Below are 7349 nucleotides of genomic sequence, written 5' to 3' on the forward strand. Positions count from 1 at the left end.
AATACATGCTGCCCCAAAGACACCCACTTTAGCTCTAAGAGCATGCATAAGTTGAATGTGAAAGAATGGAAAGAGATATTCCATGTAAATAGTAACCAAAGGAGATGAGATGTGATTATAATAATATCAGGAAAATACAAGAGTTTGAGTTTAAAAAAAAAAAAGTTACAAGTGAAAAAGAAGGAAATTATATAATGATAAAAGGGTCATTTCACCAAGAAGTTTATAAATATTTATAAACACGCATGCACCAAATACCAAAGCCCCTAAATGGACAGCTCTACAATAGCAGGAGACTTCAATACTATACTTTCCACACGATAGAACAGCCAAACAGAACATCAGTAAGGAAGTAGAGTACTTGAATAACTCTATAGACCAACTGGTAATAATGTAATAATAAAGTAATATATGAAAAATTCACCAAACAACATCAGATTATTCATTTTTCTCGTTTACCTACTACATTATCCAGACAGACTACATATTAGGTCACAAAACACATCTTGATGATTTTGTAAATATTGAAATCATATAAAATAGCTTTTCCAGTCACAATCTAATAGAACTAGAAATCAAAAGAACAAGGAACACTGGAAAATCCATAAATATGTGGAAATCAAACAACACACTTAAATAACTAATGGTTCAAAGAAGAAATCGCAAGGGAAATTAGCAAATATCTTGAGATAAGTGAAAACAAAACAAACAAGTAAACAAAATACACGAACACTTATGCAGTGAAATGCAGTGAAAGCTGTACTGAGAAATTTATAGCCGCAAATGCTTACATTAAAAAAAGAAAAAATCTGTCAAATTAACAACCTAACTTTACATGTTAACAAAGTGGAAAAAGAACAAACTAAATGCAAAGTTAGCAGAAGGAAATAAATAATAAATATTAAAACAGAGATAAACAAAATGGAGAAGATAAAAATTAAAGAATACAGAGAATTGACTCTTTAAAAAGATCAAACAAATTGACAAGACTTTAGCTTGATAAAGAAAAAAGAGAGAAAGGAATGAAATATCTAATATCAGAAATGAGAGGACATTAGAGAATTTTATAAAAAGAGAGGACATTAGTGAATTTTATAAAAAGAAGGAACAACCATATGCCAATGAATTGAACACCCAATGAAAGATGCCAATAATTTGATATGAATAAATTCTTAGAAACATACAACATACCAAGACTAAAATATAAAGAAACTGAAAATCCAAACATACCTATAACAAATAATATGGTAGGATGAGTGATAGATAGATAGATAGATAGATAGATAGATAGACAGACAGACAGACAGACAGATAGACTTCCCAACAATGAAAAGGCTGGGAGCAGATGGCTTCACTGGTGAATTCTACTAAACATTTAAAGAAGAATTAATACCAACTATTCTTAAAACTATTCCAAATAATGAAGAGGAGGGAACATTTCCAAACTCATCCTATGAATCAAGCATTACCTTGCAAATACGTAGACATTACAAGACAAGGAAACTACTGGTCAATATCCCTGAATATTGATGCAAAAAAATCCTCAACAAAATACTAGTAAACAAAATGGGACTTATTCCTGGAATGCCAGGATGGTTAAACATACAAAAATCAATCAATGTAATGCCACATATTAATAGAATGAAGGAGAAAAAAAATGATTATCTTAACTGATCAAAAAAAAAAAATTTGAGGGGGTGGAGATATAGCTCAGTGGTAGAGTGTGTGCTAAGCATACATGAGGTCCTGGGTTCAATCCCCAGTACCTCCATTAAAAAAAAAAAAAAAGAAAAGAAAAAGTATTTGACAAGATTGAATACTCTTTCATGGTCAAAACAGTAAACAAACTAGGAATAGGGAGAAACTACCTTAACGTAATAAAAGCCGTGTATAAAAAGCCCACATTTAACATCATACTGAATACACTGAATACTGAAATACTAAATATTTTCCCTCAAAGATCTGGAGCAAGACAAAGATATCTGCTTTCACAACTTCTATTTCCCTTAGCACTAGAAATCTTAGCCAGACCAATTAGACAAGAAAGATAAATAAAAAGCATCCAAATGGAAAAGGAAAAAACAAATCTCTGTTCAAAGATGACATGATCTTATATGTAAAAAATTCTTCAAAGTTCCACATCAAAAAAAAAAAAACCTTATAGGTAATGAATAAATTCAGCAATTTGAAGTATACAAAATCAACACACAAAAAGCATTCCTATATATTAATAATGAACTTGAAAAGCAAAATGAGAAAATATATATATATTATATATATAATATCAAAAAGAAAAAATATAGGGATAAATTTTACCAAGGAATTGAAAGACTTATACACTGAAAATTACAAATATTGTTAAAAGAAAGTGAAGAATACACAAGTAAGTGAAAGGACATCTTATGTTCACAAGTTAGAAGACTTAGTAGTATTAAGATGTCAACACTACTCAAAGCTATCTACAAGTTTAATGCAATCCCTATCAAAATTTCAGTGGCAGATTATTTTTGAAATATAAAAATCCATCTTGAAATTCATATAGAATCTCAAGGAATCTTGAATAGCCAAAAGACTCTTGAAAAAGAAGAGTAAAGTTGAGGATCTAACATTTCCTGATTTTAAATCTTATTACAAGACCACAGTAATCAAAACAGTGTGGTATTGGCATAAAAGTAGACATAATAGACCAACGGGATAGAATAGAGAGCCCATAAATAAACTCTCACATATATGGTCAAATAATATTCTGCAAAGGTGCCTAGACCACTCAGTGGGGAAAGAACAATCTTTTCCACAGGTGGTGCTGGAAAAACTGGATATCCACTTGCAAAATGATAAAATTAGACTCCTAACTTATCCCATATACAAAAAGCAACTCAAAATGGAACAAACACCTAAGAGTAAGAGCCAAAACCCTAAAAGTTTTGGAAGAAAAACCTGCAAAGAAAGCTTCATGAAATTAGATTTTGCAATAATTACTGAATATAACAGAAACACACAGTCAGCAAAAGAAAAAATAGATAAATTGGACTACATCAAAATTTGAAAGTTTTGTGCATCAAAGGACACAATTAGAGTTAAAAGGCAACCTTTGGAGTGGAAGAAAATCTGCAATTATGTATCTGATAAGAGGTTAATATCTAAAATATATAAAGAAATCCTACAACTCAACAATAACCAAAAACTCAATTTTAACAATAGGCAAAAGACTTGAGTAGACATTTCTCCAAAAAGATATTGAAATGGCCAATAATCACATGAGCATATGCTCTACACAACTAATCATTAGAGAGGTGCGAATTAAAACCACAGTCAGATACCACATCACACCCATTAGGCTGCTACTTAAAAAGATAAAACAGAAAATAACAACCGTTGGTAAGGATGTGGAGAAATTGGAAACTTTGCCTACTGTTGGTGGGAATGTAAAATGACATAGCAGCTATGAAAAACAGTATGGCAGTTCCTCAGAAACTTAAAATTAGAATTACCCTATGAGACAACAATTTCCCTTTTGAGGATATACCCAAAAGAATTGAATTCAGGGTCTTGAAAAGATATTTTTACACCCATGTTCAGAGCAGCATTATTCACAGTAGCCAAGAGGTGAGCCAACCCAAGTTTCCTCTGACAGAACAATGAAGAAACAAAATCTGATACACATGAGCAATGGAGTATTATTCAGCTGTCAAAAGGAAGGAAGTTGTGACACATGCTAGAACTTGGATGACCCTTGAAGACATTATGCTAAGTGAAATAAATTGGTCACAAAAGACAAATATTTTGATTCCATTTATATGATTTCCCCTGGCATAGTCAAATTGATAAGAGAGAGACCATAGATTGGTGGTTGCCAGGGGCTGAGGGAAGAGAGAATGGGGAGCTGTTATTTAACAAGTATAAAGTTTCAGTTCCATGCGATAAAAAGAATTTTGGAGGTTGGCTGTACAAAATGTGAATGTACTTAAGACTGCTGAACTGTACAGTTTGCAGAAGGATTTGTCTTCAGGACAGCCTAGCTTCAGTTCACTAATCCTCTGTATTCAGGTCATTTTTTTAAAGTTATGTTTCTTAGGGCATTCTTATGCATTTTTGGAAGCTAAGCAAAGTAGTTAAAATTTTGCTTTATTGTAATTCATACTTACAGAATAGGGGAAAAGTGGGCCAGAATATGATCTAAAATATTTGAGGCATACATACTACTTTAAGATCTATGCCCTGTGAAAATGTGCCTATCCTGGGAGTAAATATCCAGGAGGAGATGGGTTTGGATGTGCTCAGTATGTCTCAAGGGCCACCTGGGTGGGTTATTCAGACATCTATTTTCAGGGAGACCTAGGACAATCATGGGGAGGAATTCATCCCAACAGAAATGGGATCAAGGAAGTAAATAATGGGCACTTGCCCCTCTCCCACTGAGGCGTGGGGCAAATTTGAATACAACAAGATAAACGGTGCTCACATTGTCTAATGACCTCCCTCCATCACCACGATCCAACCACCACCCAGTGGAGAGGACCCAGTAATTTTTAAAAGTGACTTTGTGTCTTGTTGGGAGAGAAGGGGTACATTCTCCACATCATCAAGGTGCCTAATGAACCAAAGGAAGGACATCACTGGCAGTGGCCCAGAAGAGACCCTGGCAGAAGGAGCAGAGACCCCCACTCGGCCCTCTGAGACCTGGTTCTGCAGGCGCTGGCATCCCAGATGGCAGTGCAGTGCCCTCCTGACTGTCTATGGCTTCCTAAACTGGCGTTGGGTCACTTTGTCCCCATCCTTAAGACTTGCCTGTGGTTCCTTCTGCCCTTCGGATGGAGATCAAACACCTTTGCTTTGGTTTCCATGCACTGTGAGATGGCTCTCTGCCCCATTTCAACAAGACCTGAAAAGGAAAGGTTACCTAGGCTGGGTCCCTCTCCCAGAAGTTTGGATTGTGGCCCCAGAGAATGGAGTCTGATTTCTCCCTCTGCTATTTAACTGTGCTGCAATTTATTGGCAAGTTTTGGAGCCTTGCAGAGCCTCTGCCTCACTGTCCATCAAATGAAGTTCCTAGCAAAAGGGACTGAGGAGGGGCTGAGATCTGGCACCAACACAGTACTGGTCCATGGATGGGCTTGGGAGGTCACGGGCTGTACTCATGGCTGCCCTGGGCATGAGAGTGAAGTCAAAGAATTCAATTAGCATTCATCAGCTGTTGCTTGGAACTTGTTGGAATGCATTAGACTTCTGTTTTGCACGAACACTGATAGTATAATTTGCTCATGTATGGATGTGTGTAGTGATTGCTGTTTGTTTTTAATTAGCATCTGCATGCTTTAGCTCCTGGGAGCCTCACAAAATAAAGTATTTCATGTACAGGACACCTTAGGTTTATTTTCACAGAGCTTGAGCAATGACCCCTCTCGGAGATGGGAGTTTATGCCCAGCTGTCAAACACTGCACCAGGAGATCGATAATGACCCCTGTAGTATTGGTACCTACAAATACTCATTAACTTAAGAAATGCAAGTTAGCCATTCACAGATTGTCCACTGGATTTATCACTTAATTAGCATTTTATGAGGATTGTTTGTTAAGGATGAGAACTCAGATGAATAGAATGGTATTCCTTCCCTTTTGATTCCACGAAGGGGTTAGAGCAAGATGGGGAAACTTTGATTAGCAAATCAGCATCTGACTTAAGATAGTACAGTAAACGGTCCCCAATGGGTACAGAAGAAGTTCTTCAAGTATTTTTGAGGGGACAGCATTTCACAGCACAGACAAGCCTTACAAAGGTAAAAGACAAAGGCATTTACACAAAATGCAAAGTCACCAATGCCCCACATGTTCCCCTGAATAAAAGAATTTGCACAAAGTTAATCATGAAACTAAGAAAATAAAGGTGCAGAAAACAGTGGTCTCCTCTTCCAGTTAACTCAGTCTGTCCATTCATTCTACAAATATCACCAAGTTCCAATCATGTGCCATTCCTGGAATAGATGCTGGGGATTCAATAATCAACAAAACAGCCAGGACAATGTTTCGGCTTTTGGTGCAGTAGCAGTCAGATCGTCATCAAGTAATTTTGCAGACAAGCAATGGCCCATGGAGGAAAAGAAGCAGAGAACCAGATCAGGTCTGAGAGATCAGGAAAGGGGCCTCTGAGGAGTGACATTTGAGATCATATCAAAAAGTCAATGGGAGCTACTTGGGAGAGAAGCAGAGCTCCCCAGGAGAAGGAAATGGCAAATATAAAGACCCTGGAGTGAAGTGTTAGGTAGTTAGATAAGTGGGGGCACCGAGCAGATAAGGTGGAGAACAGGGAGGATGGTCCAGAAGATGGTGCTATGCCCGCCTCCAGCATAAAGGGGCTTTACTTCCTCTAAATGAGTTACAGCCTAACAGCCACAACTGAGCAATAGTGACAGGGACCTAACCAGACAAGACCCAATGTTCATTGTAATGTAATTAGCATTGTGGTTTAGGGCCTTCCATGGATTTTTAATATGTGCATCATGGGTAAGGACATGCACAAAAGGGGACAAGCTTGACTAAGCGCTCCAGCAAGAGCCGTCCATCAGTCACGAGACCGCCTCTAAGCGAGGGCATAAGAGAAGGGGGCAAAGACCATTGCTCTCCACCCTTGGATCAGCCCGTATCCCGTTCTTGGAGGTGCACTTTCCCTTTGTTAAGTAAAACCTTTTGCTACACAACACTGTTGTCTCCTGTCTGAATTCTTATCTTTCAGGTTAGGAAAGAACTGGGGTCTTTTCCCTTCCCCTTTTGGGGTAACAGAAGGAGCTTAAATTCTAGGGACCAACAGAAGTTTCAGAGCATCAGAGAACTTTCAAGTGATAGAGAAAGAAAGGGTGCTCAGAGGCTGGAAAGGTTAGGGGATGAAGCTATGGTCTTCTAGATATTTTACAGATGGTCTGTAAGCACATCCTTGGAGCAACCGGAAGTGATCAGTTCAGCAGGTTCCTCTAGGAAGCAGACACTAGAGTTAGAAGTGTGAACAGCGTGTGGGGTGTGATACCTGTGGGTGGTAACGGGGAGAGGGAGATTGAGAAAGACTATTCAGGAGAAACCCTACACCTAGACTCATAATTCCTTTCAGATTCAACCAAGTTGTTGTCTGTATCAAGAAATGTGTTTCTGTTTATTTCTTGCCAGTATCCTGTGGTATGTAAGTACCACTGTCAAGTCACCCATTCAAGGGTATATGCATTGTTTCCCATTCTTAGCTATTATGAACACAGTTGCTATGAATATTCATAAAAAGGTTTTTTGTGTGAATATGAATTTTTATTTCCCTGGTAGGGATGCCCACAAGAGTCATTGCTGGGTCAAGGGGTAGCTGCACCGTA

The sequence above is a fragment of the Camelus dromedarius genome, chromosome 4 (assembly GCF_036321535.1).
Source record: "Camelus dromedarius isolate mCamDro1 chromosome 4, mCamDro1.pat, whole genome shotgun sequence".
Lineage (NCBI taxonomy): Eukaryota > Metazoa > Chordata > Mammalia > Artiodactyla > Camelidae > Camelus > Camelus dromedarius.